Source organism: Gossypium hirsutum, chromosome A05 (assembly GCF_007990345.1).
Source record: "Gossypium hirsutum isolate 1008001.06 chromosome A05, Gossypium_hirsutum_v2.1, whole genome shotgun sequence".
NCBI lineage: Eukaryota > Viridiplantae > Streptophyta > Magnoliopsida > Malvales > Malvaceae > Gossypium > Gossypium hirsutum.
Window position 1 is genome coordinate 82,918,232 of NC_053428.1, and position 25,192 is coordinate 82,943,423.

The 25,192-nt window shown below is 34.8% G+C and overlaps 1 non-coding gene across 1 annotated transcript; it reads left to right on the forward strand.

The window, feature by feature from the left end:
- Positions 1 to 1,009: 1,009 nt before the first annotated feature.
- Positions 1,010 to 1,116, forward strand: LOC121230165 (small nucleolar RNA R71). Its single transcript, XR_005928117.1, has one exon. It is a non-coding gene; the product is annotated as a small nucleolar RNA R71 (small nucleolar RNA).
- The last annotated feature ends 24,076 nt before the right edge of the window (positions 1,117 to 25,192 follow it).

Below are 25,192 nucleotides of genomic sequence, written 5' to 3' on the forward strand. Positions count from 1 at the left end.
TTTATTTGTTAGAAGCTCCTTTAAAAATTTTGTATATGTAGCCATCTGCGAGATAGCTTTAACAAAAGGTAAATTAATATGTAATTGTTTAAAAAGTTCGAGAAATTTATCGAATTGTACATCCATGTGGTCTTTCTTCAACTTCGCTGGGTATTAAACTGGTGGTTTATATTCCCTCGACACCGGTTTTTCATTGTCTTCGAGTTTTTCCTCCTCACCTTCTTTTCTGCCAGCTTCTGCTTGCAGCTTCTTTTCAGATTCAGCTAACACCTTCCCACTCCTTAATGTAACTGCTTTCACATGCTCTTTTGGATTGGGTTCGGTATTGCTGGGTAGGCTCCCTAGTGGTCTCTCTGAAATCATCTTAGCTAGCTGTCATATTTGATTCTCAAGCCCTTGAATTGATGTTTGCTAATTTTTAAGTGCAGTTTCAGTATTCTGAAAATGAGTCTCCACTACTGAGATAAATTTTTTCATCATCTCTTCAAGGTTCGGCTTTTTCTCTAGCTGGTACGGCTGTTGTTGGAAGCCTGGAGGGGGTGGTGGTCTTTGATTTCCTTGGTCTCCCCATGAGAAATTTGGGTGGTTCCTCCAACCTGCATTGTAAGTGTTACTATAAGGATTATTACCCGTATAGTTCATTTGCTCATTCTCCATGTTAGGGCATTAGGATGGATAGTCAAAATTGCTCATTCCACCTCCACTTACATCGCACTGCATTACTTGATGAACATGTGAAGAGCCAAGTAAACCATCAATTTTTCTATTCAAAAGTTCTACCTGATTAGAGAGCATAGTAACCGAATCGACGTTAAAAACGCTGGCTGCTTTTGTTGGCTTTGTCCTCATGACTTGCCACTGATAATTATTCAGTGACATCTCTTCTATAAACTCATAAGCCTCTTCAGGTGTCTTATTATTAATAGTCCCACCAGCAGCTACGTCAATCATCTGTCTAGTTGAGGGATTCAAACCGCTGTGGAAAGTTTGAACTTTTAGCCAAAGGGGTAACCCATGGTGAGGGCACCTTCTCAATAGATCCTTGTATCTCTCCCATGCATCATAAAGTGTTTCTAAATCCATCTGCACAAAAGAAGAAATATCATTCCTTATTTTAGCCATTTTAGTCGGTGGAAAATATTTTAGTAAAAATTTTTTGGTCATTTGTTCCCAAGTTGTGATTGACCCTCGTGGTAACGAGTTTAACCACTATTTAGCTTTGTTCCTCAATTAGAATGGAAACAACCGAAGGTGAATGGCATCGTCAGAAACGCCATTGATCTTAAAAGTGTCGCAGAATTCCAGAAAGTTTGCTAAATAAGTGTTTGGATCCTCGTCCTACAAACCATCAAACTGAATAAACTGTTGTATCATCTGAATTGTGTTAGGTTTTAGTTCAAAATTATTTGTAGCAACAGCAGGCCTAACTATACTCAATTCAGTTCCTATTAAAGTAGATTAAGCACAATCATACATAGTACGAGGAGTAGGATTCTGATTTACTGGATTTACAGCAACCACAGGAGGAGCGGATTATTCTGATTTTCAGTCATCTCCTCGGTTGTGGTGCGAATATCGTCCTCTTACCCTTCCTCTATGTATTGTAGGCTTCGCCTTATTTCTCTTCAGTTTCTACGAGCTATGCTCTCCATCTCACTATCAAAAAATAGAGGTCCTGACGGGTATCTTCTAGTCATAAATTGTAAAAACCTGTCAGAAATAAAGAAAATAAAATTTAGTAAATAAAAATAAAATTAAATTGCAATAAAAATAAAAATGGCTAAAGTAATAAAAATTAAGTGTTCCTAATATCTTAGTCCCCGTCAACGGTGCCAAAAACTTGATGATCGCTAAACTAACTAAAAATCCGACTTAAGGCAAGCGCACCTATCGAACAGTAGTATAGTTATGATGAGATCGGAAATATCGTATCCACGAGGACTAAAAATACTAGTAATTACTATCTTTTTATTATCTAGCCTAAAAATTAAGAGAATGTTTACCTAAAACTAATTATCTAATTAACTAAGATTACGATAGAGATTAAGGTTGGAAAATACTTTTGAAAAACCGATTGAGAAGACAATACCCAAGAAAGAATCCACCTAGACTTCACTTATTACCTTTGAATTAGACGATTTATCCACTTGACTTATTCCGTAGAAATCCCTGATTTATGTTAATATCCCTTTCGAGACTAAAAACAACTGACTCTAGGTTGATTAATTGAAATCTCTTTCTAATTAAAACCCCTATAGTCATATTAACTCGATCTATGGATTCCCTTATTAGATTTGAATCTAATCTGGCAGACTTATGTCGTCATATCTCTAGGATTGCATGCAACTTCGCTTAATTATGAATGATCTACTCTTAAACAGGGATTTTTCCTCCACTGAATAAGCACATCAAAAACCTGAATTAATATCCTGGAATATTAAGGCAATGATTATAACTCACAATTAAGAATAAGAACAAATATTTGTCATATAAATCAAAAAGTAATAAGATTTGTCTTAGGTTTCATCTCCCGTAGGTATTTAGGGGGTTTAGTTAATGATAATAATGGAAAACATCTCAAAGTATGGAAAACAATAAAACATAAAGAAACCCAAAGAACTTCTAAGAAATTGGATGAAAATCTTCAGACTTGATGTAGATCCTGCCTCCGAGGTGATTCTGATGGTTGTTCTTGAGTACTTCCCTACCTTCTACTCTGCGTGTCCCCCTTAATCCTCTTCTAGGGTGTTTATATAGGCTTTCAAATGCCCAAAATAGCCCAAAATTAGCCTTTTCCGAGTAGAACTAGACTTGGGACTGGGACACAGCCGTGTGCCATGCCCGTGTGAAGGTGCTCAGGCCGTATGCAATTCTAACTTGGATTAATGTTGACACGGCCATGACACACGGGCATGTGGTCTACCCGTGTGAAAGTGCCTAGGCCGTGTTCAACACTAATTTAGGGCCTAATTTGTCCATTTTTGGCCTATTTCTTACTCTTTTCGCCATCCTAAGCTCTTCTGATTATAAAATATGAATTTAAAGGATTAGGAGCATCGAATTCAATAAAACCAAGGAAAAATCATCCATAAATATGTCAACCATGGGGTAAAAATATGTATATATTACGGTTTATCAATTACACAAGTTCTTTTAATGTGAGTAACCTTGTTGTTAAACCCTCTTTGCAGGAAAAACTTTCGAGGAGTACAAATGAGCCACGTTCCAGTCCATGTAATGACAAGACTATCCATGAAGAGTGAAGGCTACGGATCGATGAACTAGATAAATGGCGAACATAGGTTAAGGAGGAACTGAGAATACACGATGAATCAAGGCAGTGCCATGACAAACTTAAAGGTAAATCAAATCAACTTAAGGTTGGAGACAAAGTGCTGTTAGATGAAGTAGACCCTCTTGTTGCCACTTCTGAACCTAATGGAACAATCCCTTTTGCGGTACTCAATGTTTCCCCATACGGTACAGTTGAGGTAACTCATTCCAAATTCGACACTTTTAAGTTAAATATTACTCGTCTAAAACCTTATTTTGATAAGATTGATAATAGGAATGAGGAGTTTCAACTCCTCGAACCACCATGACCGTGCAAATATGAGGTAAGTCGAGCTTAGACTTTAAATAAGTGCTTCTCGGGAGGCCACCCGAGCACTAACATCACTAACCCTTTTATTTTATCTTTTTTTTCATGTTTTTTATGCAGGTACATTGACTCACACGGCCTGGCCACACGGGCGTGTCTTTGGCTGTGTGGAAACAGGGCTGAAATTTCCCAAAAATTGACATGCATACGGTCTGTAATAAATCCACACGGCTGTGTGACACGGCCGTGGGAAGTACATGGCCTGGATACACGGGCGTGTCCTAGGCCGTGTGAAACTTGGAGCTTAAAGTTTCAAATTTTAAACAAGTCAGGAAGCTACACGGGCGAGGCACAAGGCCGTGTGTTCGGACACACGAGTGTGGGAGAAGTGAAGGACATAGCACACAGTCGTACAACACGGCCATGTGAACCACACGGCCTGACAACACGAGCGAGTCCCAGGCCATGTGATGAATGAGCATTTAATTTTTGTGATGAACACGGGCTAACCATGATCCACACGAGTGTGTGACACGGCCATGTGGCCCAATGCCGATCTCACACGACTGCGTTCCCATTTAAACCCTAATCCCCTATTCATTTTTTCCCTATTTGTTCTTTTTCTCCTCTTCTTCAACCCCTAGCCACCGCAGCTTTCATCCCGGTTCTCTGACCAGCCCCAAACCCCCCACCGTCGCACACCTGATGCATCTCTCTCCCTTCCCTGCCCACACCAAATCGTAGCCCCTATCCTCTCAACCACTAGCGCCAAACCAGCCTCACCCTTCTCCATTTCGCGCACCATCGTCGACCACCTAGCCGCCGTCCACTTAAACCATAACAGTCGGTTTTCAATATTCTTGATTTTCATTATGGTTTTCATTATTATTTTATTTTAGTCTATTTTATTGATTTACTAATATTTTTTATTTTTCTAGTATTTGTTTGGTAATTTCTGCCTCTTATTAATAGTAAATTTGGGATCTTCTTCTCTTGTTTCTTTTTTTTTTCATTTGCTTCACTCACTATTTTAATCATAGGTTCTTTTGATATATTTGTGAATTTAGTTAGTCGTTAATGATGTTCGATTTGTCTTTACTGTTTATTTGTTTTCATTATTCGGTACATTGGCTTTTCCCTTTTTACTATTATTATTACTAATTAGTTTAGTATACTGTTAGTTTAGATTCACATTCTGTTAGTTTTTACATGTTAGGGTAATAGTGAATATAGGACTAAATTTTCCATCTTGACCATTTTTGTTATCATACTAGAGTCTTCTCAGTCACATTTTTGTCTTATTCACATGTCTCCTCCTAAACTTGTCGATGTATTTGATTGGTATTATTTATTCTGATTTTATTCATATTGAAATGTTTTCTTTTTCAAGTACATCATGACGAACACACAAAGCAAATCCAAGGTAGCAGTCCCCCCTAGTACAACTTCTTCTAGCGCCTCAACCGAAGCTCGTCACCCTCTGCTTCGATTTTCGTCAGGCCCGCAGGACAACTTGTTTTAGCTTCTTCGAGTACGACCATTAGGAGTGGTTCGTTCTATTGATTGGGCCGCCCTAGAGCAGGTCCAACTTGCCCACCTTGTTCGATTCCATCTCACCACCACCCCGTGGGATTAGTTCTTTGCAATTATCGAGCCCATCTATTCGGAGCTTACCTTGGAGTTTTGCACTACTTTCCATCTACAACATGTAATGAATACCCATGATGAGGCCGATACTATCACTTTTAGACTTGGTGGACTCGTAAGACACATGAGTGTACTAGAGTTTGGAGCTGCTTTGGGCCTCTACACGGTGGAGTTTATGGCTTCCGAGGTTTTTCTACGTCTTCACTGACACATACACCACTCGCCCTCCTACTGTTGGACCGACCTTACGAAGAGTACTGTTCCCTATGACGCAAGTCGCTCAAAGGCGACTTTTCTTCCCCCCAGCACTACGTTACATCCATGCTATATTGGCTCACACCCTGACTGGGAGAAGAGAGAGCACCGACGTCGTTGGCAGCACCGATGCTTACTTCTTATAGAGCATGACGACTGGTCATGTATTTGATTTGGCATACTTCATTGCCTTTGCTTTTCACCACCAGACAGACAGCCATAGGAGGGGCCCCATCTGCCTTGGCCCCTACGTGACTCGCCTCGCTCGACACTTCAGCCTCTTCGACATTCCATAGATTCATCAACACTCACACTAGTAGGCCAGATGTCTCCTCAGGGAATTTCTAGTATGATCCACATGAGGATGATATGATCCACTCTGATGATCAGAATGATCAAAAGGACATTACTGATGATGTCCTTCCCTTCATGAGGACCCACCTCCACCACCATCACAGAGTCATCGCCCCACTGCTACCACTTTGATAGATATATCTGAGCGACTCACTCACTTTGAGCAGTAGTGTTTTGAGCGGTTCGACAGCATCGATGCCACTCTTCGACAGATTTTCCACCACCTCCATATCTCTCCTTCGGCATCGTCGACCCACGAGGCATCCGATCATGAGGACCTTTGAATTCATTTATATTATTATTACTACTTTTATTTTTAATTTTCATTTTATTTCTCTTTTATTTATTTTTGTAAACTTATGTTTTAATTTTTAAACTATGTTTATTTTTATGGTTATTATCGAGTAATACCTTAATTCTCTTCCACATTTGTGTTTATTTTCTTATTAGTAATTCTGAAACCTACCATTCATTGGCCTCATCCACAATTCTAGCCTTCGCTGTTCCAAGGATTTCATCCAAAAATTTAGGACAGCTTCATTTCTCTCCCTCTCTTCTAATATTATACTTATATTGTTATTATCTATCTTTGTACATTGAGGACAATGTACACCTTGAGTGTAGGGAGGTTATTTATATAATTATCAAAAAATCCCTGTATTTTTATCTCGTTCTCAAATAATTTTCTCATATTATTATTAGAGTAAATTCTGATTGATTTATAATTTTTATTGATATGTTTTGAATTAAACCATAGGCAATTGTGCATTGATTGCTTAAACTTTAAGACATTAGAGAAGCAAGCATGATAAGTTGACTTCTGAGAATTAAAATTGCTAGGTTGTTTCCCTGAATTGAGATATTATCTTGAAGTTTTGAATTTATAGGATTGACATCAAACACCCATAATTTTCTTGAAATTTTGAGGCTTTTAGGGCATATATCTTTCTTGCTCACTTATTTTATTGGTTATAAGTGTGTCAACATTGATTTGTTATGCTAGAACTTATTTCAATTATGCATGTCAAGACCACACATTTGATTTGATTTACTAAAATGATAAAGGCACTTAAGTTTTAACCCATTTACACCATAAAAAGCCTACCCACACAATTAACCCTTAGTGAACCCCTTTGAGCCTTAACCATTGTTTCCTGATTTTTCCCCTTAATGTTAACCCACAACTTAACCCTTTTTTATTCATTAAAAATTTCTCCCTTTTTATTGACTCCCTTTTTATCGAGATTTGATTTGATTAGTTACTTTACTATGTTCGTTCATTTCAGTGCTGAATTATTTCTTATTATGTACTTTCCATTATTGTACTTGTTCTTTTTCTTAAAAAAAAAGTATAATTACATACTGTTAGAAAAAGCTCGGATAAGTTAAAGTTATATTATTGAGAAAAAGCTCACTTCATTAGTTCAGGCACGTGTTTGTAATTCAGTAATTAGCTTTATTTTTCTAAGTTTGGAATTTATTAAATTAATCTAGATTCTAACCCTTTTTTTTAGCCTTTATCCACACCTCTAACCCAAGCCCCATTACAACCCTGTTAAAAACCTTTTGATTTGTGTATCGTCTCATTTATAGTAGTGGAGATTTGATTTTCATGCAAGCCTATGGTAATATTTTTTCATGTTTGACTATTAAGTGCTTAATTATTGGACCTTAAACACTCTGAGTGATTTGAGTGAATCTTTAATGAGGATGTCAACCCTTAACAATTTGGAATTAAATGTAATTATTTAGATAAGGGGAGATACCTATGATTTTATGATTAAAATGCTCAACTTAAATTGTTTGAAACTTTGATGTTCTTTTAGTTGAAATTCTCAATGAATGATTATTTTTGGATTATTTCGAAACATTATTGATGAGAATTATAAGTTAAGAAGAATTAACTTTAATTGTGAGTTGAGAATTTTGCTTGAGGACAAGCAAATGCTTAAGTGCGGGGATATTTGATAAACCATAATATATACATATTTTTACCCCATGCTTGGCATATTTTTGGAAGATTTGTCATAAGATTTAATGAATTTGGCACTCCTAATCCTTTAATTTCATGTTTTATACTCAGGAGAGCTTAGGATAGCAAAAAGAGCAAGAAACGAGTCAAAAAGGGACAAAATAAGCCTAATTCAGTGTTTCACACGGCCTAAGCAGTTCTACACGCCCGTGTGTGACACACGATTAGGCCACACGCCCGTGTGTAATGACCGTGTCGACTAAAAACCAACTTAGAATTACATAGGCTTGAGCACCTTCACACGGGCGTGGCACACGGCCATGTCCCTATCGAGCCCAAGTCTATTTCTACTCGAAAAAGGCTAATTTTTAGGGTTTTGAAGCATTCCAAAGTCTATATAAACACCCTAGAAGAGGATTAAAGCAGGGACACCCAGAGCAGAAGGCAGAAATACTCGAGGATAGCCATTGGAATAAACTCGAAAGCAGGATCTACTTCAAGACTGAAGATCTCCATTCAATTTCCTTAGAAGTTCTTTGGGTTTCTTTATGTTTTATTGTTTTCCCAATTTTGAGATGTTTTCTCCTATCATTATGAACTAAACTCCCTAAATACCTAAGGGGGTGAAACGTAAGACAGATCTTATTATTATTTGAATTATATGATAAATACTTTTCTTATTCTTAGTTATGAGTTTTAATCCTTGTTTTAATATTCCAAGATATTAATTCAAGTTTGATATACTTGTTCAAGTAGAGCAAAAGTCCCTGTTTAAGAGTAAATCTTCCATAATTAAGCGGAGTTGCATGCAATCCTAGACATAGGACGTCATAAATCTGTCGGATTAGAGTCAAATCTAATAAGGGAATCCATAGATCGAATTAATGTGACAATAGGGGTTTTAATTAGAAAGAGATTTCAATTAATCAACCTAGAGTCAGTTGTTTTTAGTCTCGAAAGAGATATTAACATAAATTAGGGATTTCTACGGATTAAGTCAAGTGAATAAATCGTCTAATTCAAAAGTAATAAGTGAAGTCTAGGCGAATTCTTCCTTGGGTATTGTCTTCTCTGTCAGTTTTCCAACAGTATTTCCAAACTTTTATCTCTGTCGTAATCTTAGTCAATTAATTAATTAGTCTTAGTTTAAAACATCCCTTAATTCTTAGGCTAAATAATAAGGAGATAGTAATTACTAGTACTTTTAGTCATTGTGGATAAGATATTTCCAGTCTCACCATACCTATACTACTGTTCGATAGGTGCGTTTGGCTTAGTCAAATTTTTAGTTAGTTTAGCGACCATCATATAGGTTTCCATCAAAACAGATATGCAAATATACAATTACGTTCAAATGAATATAAGTGATAAAAATATCAAAACTTGGCACAATGTCATTCATATAAGGTACTACCTAAGTCACAAAGACTTTTCGACGTGTAATGTTCTACGGCTTAGGTTGGTTTGGAAGTTAAAGAACAGACTTGACAAAACGGTTAAGCACGAAAGTAGTTTGGCACATTGTATTGTCCCCTTTACTCCCCTAGTATACATATAGCTTACCACCTTATATACATTTCTCTCATCTTCCTTATTTCTCCATTACTAAGGCTTTGTACAGTATTCATGAGTACAATCATTTGAGCTCGTATATTTTTTTGAACAAATATGAGCGTACTTTTTTTCCAACTCACTTTTCTTGTATTTTTCCATCGAGATTTTCTCTATTGACATTTTGCCTTATTTTTCTACTAGATCAAGAAATCCTATACTCACTATACAATGCAATTCCTTAGTTCACTCATTTTTTCTCTTTTAAAACTGCTGTAATGTATCTACCTAATCCCTCAATATCAATGGATGAACATCTTATTCAAGCAAAGACCAAGAAATTAAAGAATCAAATAAATTATTTTTAGGCTTAGGGTTTTATTAACAGTTCATTAAGAAAATAGATTCAGGCTTCAAATTAGGTACTAGGGAAATATATATAGGATAGCTTTTTGGTTTGAAAAATGTTTACCATGTTGGAACACCGGTATGCCCCGTGGCATAGTAAAAAAATTATTTCGATGATCATCAACTATGGATCCATGTACGAGGAACGGGTTGGGTTGAAATAGGGTTGAAGATATACCTTTTAAACTAAAAAAATGGTGAATAATGCTATTGATTAGATTTCTTTCATCGATGTCAATCCAAGTCGTAACAAAAGTGTCTCGACCTCTACATAGTCCAGCCGGCCAAAGAACAAAAATAAAAAGAAATTTTCTTTGAACCTTTTTAGAAAGAGAAAAAATGACTGCTAAACTATATACTCAATTCTGCTATAAAAACCCTAACACGCATTCGTGATCTTATTTCCTTTTATTTAATATCACATATTAAAAACAAAATTATCCCTTTAGAGAAACATATGGAAAGTTATTAAAACATTATATCCTTTCCAAAAGGATACTAATTTTCATGTTTTAATATTTGACTGAAATTATTATAATTATTTATTTTAATAATTTCGGTAAACTATATTTAGTTAATATTAAACTTTTATATGATTCAAATTGATATATTAATTTTAATTGTGTTTTCAATTCGTGTACAACAAGTTTGTATATAAAATGCGCTCAATATTTTACTGATAAATTAAATTAATTAAATAATTAATTTAAATCATGTGACAGTTAAACATAACATCAATTGTGTTCAGATTCTATTCGCTTCAACCATAGGATGTCACCCTATAGGCTCTTGTAATGTTAGTAGTAATATTAGAATATTTCTAATGTTACAAGAAATGATTGGCATCTAGCAATACATCATTGCTGCCTAAGTTATCATTGCTACCCAAGTTAGAAGAATTCATGAATCAACATAACCTCTCTGTGGTAAATTTTTATGTATTATATCCTTTTTATCATTTATATCTAGATTGGAAACAAGTCATGGACCAGTCACACTTATATAGTCCAATATCATATTTCTTGATATTCTGAGTAGACTACAATAAACAAGTAAGTGTGATATCTCATATCAACTTACTTAAGCATGACCATGTATTTCTAGTCTCACTCCATCAAGTGGCCTAAGATATTGCTCCCATTATGTAGGAGGGACAAATCCTATCTTGATCAATCATATCCCACTACATAGATTATGACACTGTATCAAAATATATGACTCATGATGTTGGAACAATGATGATATCAAGTCTGAGGATCGTATACATAGTTATCACTATGAGTAAAGTTATGACTATTATATAATAATCCAAGAAACATACTCATAGCGGGTCAGTCTAGTATGTTGTTCTCCAACACATACTCATGTATTGATTTTGACATCCCTATGTTAATGACAACACTTTGTCATCAATCAAATACATATTAGTCTTAATGCATTATTATTGTCCAACCCACAATAATACTTGACTAAGGACCTTTTAAGAATAATCATATCATTCTCAGGACTTTATTATTAATCAGTTTATTTACACACAAAGAAAAAGAAACTGAAATAAGGTAAAAAAAAGTATGTGATTACAATCATCTCATGATTAATCTTTGGGCATACTTAAACAATGCCTTAGGTCTTCCCTAGGTAATTCTATACATGGATTAAATCAGCCAAGTCTAAATTTCTACAACGTATAATTCAATTAAACATGCATGCTATTTATATATATATATCATATGGTATACTTAACATCTTAAATCTATTCATTCTGTAACAAATTGAACTAATTAGTCTAAAATTAGAAAATTTAGAATTAATTGTTATCAAACTAAATTTAATTTATTCACAAAATCCTATTAACATACTCCTAACCAATCACTTGTATTTTTACAAGCTCAAGCACGTAGAAAACATGCAAAAATAAAAATTTAAAAACTAATAAAAACTAGAAAAAATAAAATAATAGAATTTAAAAAAAATCCAAAGTCACCCCACACACTTTATTCGACACATTGTACCTAATGTGCTACAAAAACATAAAGGATAGAGGTTACCCGGTTGGCTTTAAAAGTTCATCATAAATGGTGGGATTGATTCCACCTTGTAGATTTAGCTTGAAATTGTAATGCCTTCAAAATTTATGAAGTTCTTGCAAAGAAAAACTAAACACACAAAGGGCTTTGCCCTTTTCTATTACTTATATTCGAAATACTACTTATTAACTTATACGCAGAATTTTTCTATATAAATTTTTATATAGCTTTCTCTTTATGTTTTCCTTTTTCTTTCATTCTCACTTTATATGCATATCAGTACGGACCGCCACTTCCTAGTGTAGCCTTGGCATCATCTCTCGGCGCACTCTTCTTTACTTTCTTGAAATCATATACATTCATAGTAAGTTTGTATGAACTTAGTGAGATAAACTATAAATACCTGATCTATTTCATCATAATAAGTCGAATACTTGACATTTCCCTTTTTTTCTCTTGGCAGATACTTACCAGATTCATTCCCTACATTTCTAGGTTGCACTTGCATATTCTCCTTGTCGTATTCTGCATAGAGATCATACCTTGTACAGGATTTGTTATTTTACCCATGATCATACACTCATAGGATATTCTCTAATTCTTCTTCTCATTCTTGTAGGCGAAAAGGACTACATCCTCTCCTCAACATGAAACATTCATCATTAACTTTCTTTTGCTTCAAGCTCGTTGATTTGCCCTTATACTATTCCTTCATTTACACTTAATCGACGTTATCTTTAGATCATTTTCACTAAGATCATTCTTCTGACTGTGCCAACAAGGCGTACTCATCCCTTGACATGGATAACCACGGAGGCATCCTTGTATCATAGATAGATAACCACAAGGGCGTCCAAGCACATATACAAGATAGCCATAGATGCATCCATGCAGATAAATAGATAGGCATCCATGCAACATCATATAACCACAAGGGTGTCCAATCACATACACAAGATAGCCATAGGGGCATCCATATAGATAGATAGCCACGTAGGCGTCCACATATAACAAATTTTGCCACGATGGCCCATATAACAAAATCAGCCATGAAGGATACCATATATAACAAATTCTGCCACTAGGGCTCACATGTAACAAAGTCTACCACTAATGCTCACATATAATAGAGAACAACCATAAAAGCTTCCACATATAACAAAATTTTCCACTAAGGCTCACATATAACAAAAAATAGCCACAAAGGTTTCCACATATTAGAGAATAGCCACAAAGGCTTTCATATTTCGGTAAATGCCATTTTTGACAATAGAGATTTTCCAAAACTCAAGGTTTTAAGGTTTTCCCCTTATCACCTAATACTCGTCCAACTGTCCTTTATCTTTTCCCCATATGACGCCATAGTCCTAGAATAGGTCTTACTCTATGTAGTCTTCGTATTCGACATATGATGCCATAGTAAATAGCTAGGCCGTACACTATATGGCCTTCTTTTCATCACATGATACCATAACAACTGACTAGGCCCTACACAATATGGTCTTCTTGCCATGACCAAAATTCGTGTTTACTGTCCCAATGGACTCACACACAAGTAGACTCAATATGCATACTTATGCTTAACAAACTCACTCTTTCAGACATGCAACTTATGCACAGACTCCTCATGCTTTCAGACGCGTTTATGCATGTACCTACTTCCTTCAAAATAGAATCTTATCATCCAACTTATGCTTTCTTTACATATTTTTCATACATGTTCTTCCTTCATAATAGAGGCATATCCTTACTCAACCATACATCTTTCATATCTTATGATTCCACTTCATAGACTAGCCTTTCCATACAGAAAGAATGAACATGCAAACGTACATAATAGATTTAGTTTAGAGACTCACCTATTAGCCTCGAAGACAGCTTAATTGTAACACCTCTAACCTGAATCTGTCATCGAAATAGGGTTACAGAGCATTTCCAGAGTTTACAAATCAAACAGACAAAAAATGTAAACATTTCATATCATATAACATTCATGTAAATAACCACAAATTTAGTGGACTCAACAGGTAATTTTTTACTAGATACTAATTTTGTGCAAACATATGAATGAGTCAATTCGAGATCAATTAAAACAATTACATCAGTATAAATAAGAGAAAAAGTATCGGTAATAACATCTGGCGGAGAAGTATCTTCGCGCGCATGAATAGCATAAGCCCTAGCTGGTGTTTGTGCTTCAGACCTTACAGTAGAGTCTTTCGTCACACCACTACTACCACTAACATTTCCAAGATTATGAGGTGGTCTACCTCTCGTAGCTGTGTTGCTCGGCCTCAAAGTTTGAATATTATCTTTCTCAGATTTCTCTAGGCAATTTCTAAGATAGTGATCAAAGAAACCACATCTAAAACAAGCTCCACTCTTCATTCGACACTCACCAAAATATAGCTTGTTACAATGCCTGCACTTGGGTTTGGTATTTCTAGCACTACCCACACTCACTACAGATGTAGACTGAGATTTAGGACTGGAGCATCGGATACCTCTGTCTCTATCAGAGTATCCCACAAAAGTACTAGAACGATCGTGATATTTTTTTGATTTCTTTGATACTGACTGGTATGACTTTTCCATCAAACTCTTACTTGAATCTCTAGCTTCATTCTCAGCTTGTCTTTTCTCTTTGCTCAATTCTTCAACTTTATATGCCCGATCCACTAGTATAACAAATTCTTTCAACTCGAAGATCCTGACTAATAGTTTTATATTTTTGTTTAAGCCATTTCCAAACCGCTTACACATTGCAATCTCAGTCGGAATACATTCTCGAGCATATTTGCTCAATCGGATAAATTTTCGTTCATATTCAGACACTGTCATACAACCCTGTTTAAGCTTCAAATATTCTTTACATTTCTGATCAAGAAACCTCTGACTGATGTATTTCTTGCGGAACTCAATTTGAAAAAATTCCCAAGTCATCCTCTTTTTTTGCACAACAAAAATCAAAATATTCCACCACTATTAGGCTGAATCTTTTAATAGAGATATCGCACATTTAAGAAATTTAGCCTGTGAACAAGATAATTCATCAAGAACTCTAATAGTATTTTCTAACCAGAACTCAGCTCTCTCGGGATCGTCCTCAGCTGTAGCTTAGAATTCTTCAGCACCATACTTACAGATCTTATCAACAGGAGGCTTACCAATTCTGATATGTTCTGTACTTTGAGAAATATTAGGAGCTGATTGAGGAACAGGAAGGGGTAGAGGTTGTTGAGTAACCGGGTTCGTTCGTACAAACTCAGTGAATCACTCATTCATCATCTGGAAGAAGGGTTCTTTAGCCTCTCCACCCCGACCCTCAGATACGGGCCTCGTACCACTCGAAGCTACTCTTTGAACGGAGGCTTGAGCACTACTCTCTATTTCATCGGAATTAGCTCAATTGGATAACATTGCTATATGAAAACATGTTTTAAAACGGTCAGGAGATATCACACTATCACAGGTTATATAATGGCATGTATAGCTAGACTCGTATATGCTACGTTAGGCCGAGAATCGACTAAACCATAGCTTTGATACCAATAAATGTAACACCGTTAACTCGAATTCACCGCCGAAACAGGGTTACGGAGCATTACCAGAGTTTACAAATCAAATAGACAAAGAGTGTAAACATTTCATATCATATAGCATTCATGTCAACAACCAATCAAAATTATACATATTGTCCCTTATACGAGCCCTTAGGGCCCAAAATACGTGTTAGAAATAAATCGGGACTAGATTGGATACTCAAAGAATTTTTCAGAAAACATTAAAAATTTTCAAAGTTGCAGGAGACACATGGCCAAGAGACACGCCCATGTCGTAGACCATGTAGACATTTGAAATAAGGACACACGACCATGTACCAGCCCGTGCCAATGTAAGTATACTAACTTTGGTCACATGGGCAAGCCACACACTCGTGTGCTAGGTTGTGTGAGCATACTGACTTGCACAAATTAAAAGATATATGGGACACACGGTCATGTCACATGGCCACGTGTCACACACGGCTAAGACACATGCTCGTGTTTCTGCCCGTGTGGACAAAAATAGGTCATTTTTCAAGCCACATTTCTCACCCAATTTGACATCAATCTAACTCAACATTTATGCATGTCAACAAGCAATAACAAGGCATTCAAATTAAGCTAAAATCAAGTCTTAAGCATGTATTATCACAACATACAATCAATATGCCCTTAGGAACTTCAATTGACAACTTAAAAACATGTCAACCAAATATCCAAATTTACCTAGATAACCAAATACATATATACATATGCAAACCACATTTTACTTTATTTCATTCTACCATATCAAGCACATATCAAATATGATAAGGCCATATATATACACATCAAAATATACCAAACACAAGCTATTCAGGTGACTAGTCTCAACAAAACCCTTATATGCCAAAATTGGCCAAATTAACATATACATGCCATTATAACGAATTAATTTACTGCAAGTACCAAAAGGACTGATGGATAGTGTGAAATAGCTCCTACCGACTTCCTACCCGAACGAGCTTCTGAATTACTATAAGACACAGAAAATAACACAGAGTAAGCATTTAAGCTTAGTAAGTTCGTATAACATGGAATTTAACTTTCCATATATCCATACAATAGGTAAGTAAACATAGCATATCTCAACAAATTTGGCCAAAAGCTTAAATACATGATCACCAACATATTAGCCATGAAAATCACATATAATATCCAACACAAATGGTTGAATTCATCAAATAATCACATTTCATGTTTTTCATATAAATACCAATAATAGTTCATATCGAACTCATATAATCTCGTAGCAGAACTATGCCCATTAAACCATTTAAAATATTGTTGGATACACGGGTAATACATACGATGTGTACTGAACTATCATCCATCAATCCATATACATGTATGCTCATACGAGCTGTAAATAGTAAGCTCTTCCGAGATGAATAACGGGAAGCTTATGCTAGCTGAATAACAAGAAGCTCATGCGAGCTAAGTATTGGGAAGCTCATAAGAGTTGAAATCGGTGACCTTAATGACATGTCATTTGTATCCTACGAATTTCCAAGGTTCAAACTGGACTCGATAATTGTCAAATATACAAACAGTATTTATTCATGGAAATTATATAATTCACAAACAAAAATTCAATTTTATACACATAAACGTACAATTTAATTATATGAACTTACCTCAACGAGTTTACGTAGATACGAAGGTGACTAATTCAATATTTTTCCTTTGCCTCGATCTAACTCTGTATTAGGTCTAACCAGGTCTATACGAATAAACTTACTCAATTCAATATAATTCATATTCAATTTAGTGCAACACACATTTTTGGAAAAATTACTATTTTGCCCCTATACTTTTAATTCAATGTAATTTAGTCCTTAGGCTCGGAAAATAAAATTCATGCAATTTAATCCTTACTCAAGCCTAGCCAATTTTTATACATATTAATAGAAGCCCACATAATTCACAATTTCATAATTTTACCATAAATTTATCATCTTTTCAATTTAACCCCTAATTGATAATTTCATCAAAATTCTCTTTACAAAAGTTGTTTATTTAACAACAACCTTTTATTTTCTATCATAAAACTTCAAAATTCAAGCATACTCATCCATGGAAAAACCCTAATACTTTAACGATTTTGCAAATTAATCCCTGAACTAGCTAGGTTAAGCTACTACGACCTCGAAAACATAGAAAACATAAAAAGGGGACAAAAATACATACCTAATTGAACAAAATAAGCTTGCTAATAACTCAAGCTTTCATGGCTAGGTTTTCTTTCTTTCTTAAAAAAATTTTTATACGGTATTTCTCTTATATTGTAGACCATAAAATAATATTAAACTAAATTTTCTGACTTCAGCTTTGTGGTCTCGAAACCACTGTTCTAATTTCACTAAAAACGGGATGTTACATTAACTTCAGATCTAACCTTTCCTTGCAACGTTGTCATCTTGACCCCAAGTCCTTTGCCTAGCCATACACTACTACTTTATTTTTCCTCGACAAGTAGAAACATTTTATTAGAACTCATTCAGGTAACATTTATCATCAATTTTAACCAGACGTAGCTTCATTTCTTCATGCATACTTACAGGTCAGTGTTTTCAACAAGCAAAATAGAGGAACTTACCTTCACAAGAGGTAGACTTATCAACAAAATCGAAGCTTTTAGATTTAGCTTCTAGAGAGAGATGTTTCTCTCTACCTTAAGCCTCATATTTAAAAAGGAATGCAACCTTCCTTTAACTTAATCAGAGTACTCTTTAGCTTAACCCAAGTCTTCTTTGGAACTGGGCAAACATCACATCAGAACTGAGTTATGTTGACCATTGTCTGTCACTTTCCAAGATTTACTTAGCTATCTCGTTAGCTTTCAACTTTCTTAGTTCTCATTTAGTTAATTCCAAACTAGTATCTCCTATATTGTCTAGCATAGGACCACTTACAATTATCTTATATCATGGGCGTATACCCATTTGTTTTAATTCATTTCTCTCATGGCTACTAGTCAAATTTCACTCATCGTCGTAATCTGACTGATAACTCGTGTCCACTTATTTATATCAGAGTTCACCCAATCTTATACGCCCAAAAGAGTGCATCTCGGCAGTTATTATCTTACCAGCCATCCTTTACCTCATCCTTATTATGATTCCTTACCTTTGCTTATCATAGAGGGCCTTACAAATAGAACACTCTTGGTTCACTTATTCTAAATGCAAAGACGAACTCTTCAGTGAACACTACTTTGCCAATCATGATTACTTATAGCCATACACCTTATCACATATATTTATTTACATGTTACTCTTTCTTAATCCATTACACTTACATTTCTTAAAAGTTGGTCTTTATTCATTCAGAGCGTCTTGTACACTATTTGTACTAGTGTTCCTTTCTTTTAGTTTAAAGTCCACCAGACTGGGCACTTTTAGACAATAACTTACACTTAATAAAATCCCACGTTAGTATACGTACTCAGAACTTGCTCCTTGTGCCTTGCTTTTACGAACATTATTCCATCACTGGAACTTTGTCGGCCTGGTGTTACAAGTTTGGAGTTTGAATATTCCTCTCCCAATACGAATGTATGGTTGGAAAGATCATATAACTTTGCATAGTACTTTCTAACAGTTTTTGATTTCTACATTTTTTAGGTTCTTAGATCTGGATCTTAGTGTTTGTATCTTTGGTTGTTTAATAGTGGAGGTACCTTCATAAGTAGTCTTAAACATATCCCAAATAGCCTTTGCAATTACTTATTTAGCCATTCTCTTAAACTCTTGTGTATCCACTCACAAAATATTGCATATGAAGCTTTCGAGTTTTTCTTGGCAAGCCTTTCTTCTATGGTAGTCCACTATACTTCTAGCTTGACAATTCTACCATTCTTAATGTCTATTTTGGTTGACTCCTATCTAGTCTACATAGCTCTCTATGCCTTCTAATTAATGGACTTGATGTATGTTTTCATGCCTGTTTTCCAGTAAGCATAATTTTCAACCTCTAGTATAAGGGGGTTTTAAAGTAAAATAACCTTTCATATCTTGAATCTAGCAACACCACGGATCCCTACTTGCTACTTTTGTAATGACCCGATAGACATGGGTGTCGAAAAGTGTATTTTCGGGACTCTATTTTCATAAATCAGACCCGTAAATATTTAATGAAAATATTTTCGGAGTCATTTTAGAAATGAATAAAATTTTGGATAGGTAATTTTCTTGAATTAGGAGCTATTATGGTATAAGGACTAAACCGCATTAAATTTAAAAGTTGAATTATATATTGAAATAAACTAAAGGGGCTAAAGTAGCAATTATACCATTTCTTAAATGGTTGTATATAGGTGGCCGGTTATAGGCTAAATGTTATACATTTGTATATTATATATAGTTATATATATTAAGTAATAATAATTATTATAATGATAATAAATAATAGTAATAAAGACCAAAACTATTACATGCAAACATAAAAAAAAAGAAAGGAAAAGAAGAAGAAGCTACGACACCTAAGGGTTTTTAACATTCAAACTTCAATTGGTTAGTCAATTTAGTCCCATTTTCTTGTAATTTTCATATTTTTGGAATCCCGATACTTAGAACTACCCAACCTATATTGTAATTTTTAGTATTGTTCAAGATTTTAGATGTTGACATTGTTGAATAGTTTAATTATTAGGGATTAAATAGATAGATTTTTAAGTTAGAAGTGGAAAAGGACTAAATTTTGGAATTAATTGTTGATTTTGAGCAATAAGGGCTAAATTGAGAAAAAAATGAAAGTAAAGGATAGAATTGAAATAGGAAGCTAAAATTTAGCTTGGAGTGAAATTAGTATAAAAATATAAAGTTAAATGTGAAGGTTAAAATTACTCTCGGTTTAGGAACTAAATTAAAGTTTAAGCAAATATAGTATAAAAACTGAAAATTTAATGTGTAATTGGATTGTGTAGTATTAATGTATTTTAATTGTTTTATTCCATAGTTAATGTTGTACCGGAATCCTCGAGTAAAAAGGGGAAGGATAAAATCGATGTCGAATAGCTTAGAATTCACAGTTTGTGTTTCTATAATCTGAACTAAATAGTAGATTGTTGCATATTTAATTATTTGCATATGGTAAGCATTTGGGGTGATTACTTTGGTACTTTGAGATTGAATTGAATTCAAAGTGGATTTGAAATGGATTGATTTTGTATATTATGAAATATATTGATTATATGAATATTGAATTGACTATATGTGATAATGCGTATATCTGTGAAATTGGGACATTGGTTGTATTGAAAAGTGAAATGAAACCATATTAAATGTAAGGCCGAGTCAGATATAGATGGCATGCCATAGGATAAGAAGAGTTCAGGGATTTCTTCAACCTCAAGTCGATGAGGCACTGGGTGTCAAGTTGCTTCGGTTTAATTAATAAGATATTGGGTGTCAATTTCTATAACGCTGGGCGCAGTTATTACTTCAGATTTATCCGATGAGGCACTGCGTGCCAAACTGGTGTGTTGGTTGGATCGTGTATCCGTCTGAGTCTGAGTCGTGTTAATAGGGGAAATTAAATAATAAATTTATGTATTTGATATTGAGATGGCAAATTTGATAAATGAATATGAGATGAGAAAGAAATATGAAATGATGAAACGAGATGTGAATCTTGAAATGAAGTCAAGTATTGATCAAAATGTTGAATCATGCCATTGCATGAGTTGGATTACCAAATGCTATATATATAGAATACCAGCGATAAGTGCTTGAACATATGAAATATTATTGCCATGTGCTAAAGCTTGTGACCTCTATTCAATGTGAATAAAGAAGAAGTAAGTTGGTATTATTGATTTGATACATATGTTTTATTACATCACTTATTGCATTTTTATATCTTATCTATTCATAGGAAGTTTAAATTGTTCGGAATATAGAAATATCATTGAGTTATACTCAGCGTGCGATTTTGTTTTTCGTGCACAGGCTAGGTACTTTTCAACTTATCGCTAACTCAGCATCAAACAACAAATCCCAAGCTCAAGTGTAGTGATATCTTATTTTGAAATGGCATGTACATAAGAAGTCTTTAATTGATAATCGGTTTGTTAATGTGATGTTATTTTGGTTTCTAGTGAAATGATGATCATATGTAAATATAGTAGTGAATGAGGCTATGTTGGTATAATAACTTAGCTCAATATTTTAGGATGTGTTAGTTTAACGTTTAGTAGTTTAAGTAGCTAAGTGTTAGTCCAATTATGGTAAAATTTGGCATGAAGGAAAGCTTGAATGGTTTATTGTTTTGCTAGTGTGTTGTTGAAAAATAGTATAGGTGTAGTTTCCACATGGGATGACACATGGCATGGCCATATGACCCAAGTCAGTGAGTTATACGGGTAGAGACATAGGTTGGGACACGATTGTGTGTCTAATTTCGAGAGTCACACGGTTTGGGGCTTTCTACACGGCCGTGTGTCCCCTATTGTTAGGTATTTTCAAAAATAGCCCTAAACTTTCAAAATTATTCTAAATTAGTCCCTACCTATTTTTAGATAATTTTTAGGGTCATGTAGACTCAAAATAGAGGCTTTAAAAATAACTTTTACTCTAAATTGGGATGAATTTGCAAACCTGAATTAAGTGAATTCTACTAACATCATCGAAGGTAGTAATAGTCAGAGTTTGGACCAATACTCTAATGTTAATAATTGGAATAGTCTTGTTATGTATCAAACTTTTAACATTCAAGAATAGATAAATAGCGATAAGAGTGTAGGCAGTGGAGGACCAAGTTTAGCATTGTATAGCATAATACACTATTCAATTATATAAAACACTACTAGGCAAGTATTAGATTGGTATGATCTACTCCTGTATATTGTGATGATATTAGTTAGCTTATACTATTGCTTGCGATTTAATTAAATGTTCTGATTGGTTAGTAATACCCGTGACCCTAATCTGACGATGGAGAGAGGTTAAGGGTGTTACAACTTTAAGTGGGAGGCTCTGATACTAAGTGAAGTTATAAAATTGTTGCTGCAATCTAAGCTAAGTGCTTGAAATGAGTGACAGGGAAGTGGGCACTTTTTTGGCACCAAATCTGGAAACAGAACACACATGAATTATTTATGTAGTTTAGTTTTTCTCCGTTTGCAAAGCCTAGCTCAGTGAAAAATATTATTCTCTTCAATAATGCAATAAGTGAATCTAATCTATCATACATCTCGTGGCAATTCTCCTCACTTTTGAACCTTGAAGATCAATACTCTCACCACTAAATTCACCATTTTGAATTCAACAAGTAAAACCACAACACAAAAGGTTTTCCTATTAATATGCACTTATAGAAAATTTCCTTACTTGAAAATATTAAGTGCTCTCGATTCTCGATACAATAACTTATACAAGTCTCTCAACTTATAAAGAATATTGAGAGACTTGCTAACATAAGAAGATCTATAACAATCTCATTAAAATAGTAATACAATAAATTGTTTACAATATAATAATAGAGAATAAATCAAGCGTAAATTCTTAGCTACTAATCTCATAAAGTTTCAATCTAATCCAAATGTCCATAGTCAAGGGATTGATTTCAGTGACTTGCAGGGGCGTAACTAGGGGGCTGGTAGGGGGCCCGACCCCCCTAAAATGGAAATTTTTTCATTTAGGCCTGTAAAAAAAATAAAATAAAATAAAGAGCATACAAATTTTACGTGGAAACCCTTTCGGGAAAAAACCACGGGCAGAGGAGAAGAAAATTCACTATGTCGAAAATTTTGAATTCAATACAAGAGGAATAGACTAATTTTGAATTCAATACAAGAGGAATAGACTATGTCTATTTATAGGCTTGTAAAGCCATATTCTAGTAGGATTGAAACACCTTATCCTAATCAATATAAAATAGATGAAGTTTAATAAGGTTTAAAAACCTTATTCTAAAATAAAATAAAAGAAGTCTAGTTCTATATGGATTTTACTTTTATTTTATTTTCCATCGTATTTTATTTAAATAAGAATTTGGGTCACTTAATTCTAACAATCTCCACCTTGACACAAATTCTGAATGAACAAGTTCTTCATCGCGAACTTTCAATAAACAAGTTCTCCACCTCTTCCATAAAACTCCTTAAGGGTTTAACTTCAACAATGAACACCAACCAAGTCTAAGCAATGCTCAAACTTGGTTATAGGAAGTGACTTAGTCATCATATCTGCAGGATTTTCATGAGTACTAATTTTCCTCACAACAATATCATCACGAGCAATAATATCACGAACAAAATGATACTGAACATCAATGTGTTTTGTTCTCTCATGAAACATTTGATCTTTTGTAAAAAAGATGGCACTCTGACTGTCACAAAATACTGTGCTAATTTGAAGTTTTTCATTGAGTTCACTAAAAAGTCCCTTCAACCAAATAGCTTCTTTACAAGCCTCAGTAATCGCCATGTACTTAACTTCAGTGGTAGACAAAGCGACTGTAGACTGCAAAGTGGCTTTCCAACTGATTGCACAACCTCCGATTGTAAAGATATAACCTGTGAGAGATCTTCTTTTATCAAGGTCTCCAGCAAAATCAGCATCAACATACCCTATGACTCCATCTTTAGTTCTTCCAAACTGTAAGCAAACATCAGTAGTACCTCGTAAGTATCTTAGAATCCACTGAACTACTTTCCAGTGTTCTTTACCGGGATTCGCCATGTATCTGTTAACTGCACTGACTGCATATGATAAATCTGGACGTGAACAAACCATAGCATACATGAGAGATCCCACTGCACTAGAGTATGGAACATGTGATATGTACTCAATCTCATCATCTAATTGTGGAGACAAAACTGATGAAAGTCTGAAATGGGCTGCTAAAGGAGTACTAACAGGCTTAACACTCTGCATATTGAACCTGCAAAGAACTTTCTCAATGTACCCCTTCTGACTTAGGTACAATTTACTTGTTTTTCTATTTCTTAGAATCTCCATTCCAAGTATCTTCTTTGCTAGTCCTAAATCTTTCATCTCAAATTCTTTACTTAGTTGGGTTTTGACATTTCTTATCTCTCATTTATCTTTTGTTTCTATCAACATGTCATCAATATAAAAAAGTAGATACACAAAAGAACCATCACTGTTTTTCTTAAAGTAAACACAACTGTCAAAACTACTTCTTTTAAAATCATGAGAAGTCATAAAGGAATCAAACCTCTTGTACCACTGTCTTGGTGACTGTGTCAAACCGTAAAGGGACTTTTTCAGCAAGCAAACATAGTCCTCTTTTTCCAGTTGTTGCATGTAAATATCCTCCTCAAGTTCTCCATGCAGAAATACAATTTTTACATCTAACTGCTCAAGCTCCAAATCATACATGGCCACAATACCAAGCAAATCTCGAATCGAACTATGCTTAACAACTGGAGAGAACACATTTGTGAAATCCACTCTTGGAATTTGACTGTAACCCTTTGCAATAAAGCCTTGCTTTATATCTGGGTTCTTCAACTCCTGGAGTTCTTTCTTTCTTTTTAAACACTCATTTACAACGAACAACCTTTTTACCTTTAGGAAGTTTCACAAGGTCCCATGTTCTGTTTTTGTGGAGTGATTCCATCTCTTCTTGCATAGCAAACATCCACTTTTCTGAGTCTTTACAGCTAACCGCCTCAGAATAATTAGATGACTCTTGATTCGCATCTATATCTTCAGCCACATTTAAAGCATAGCAACTAGATTAGCCTCGGCATACTTCTTTGGAGGTTTAATTTCTCTTCTAGTTCTGTTTTTGGCGATAGAGTATTGTGGTGAAGAAGCAACTC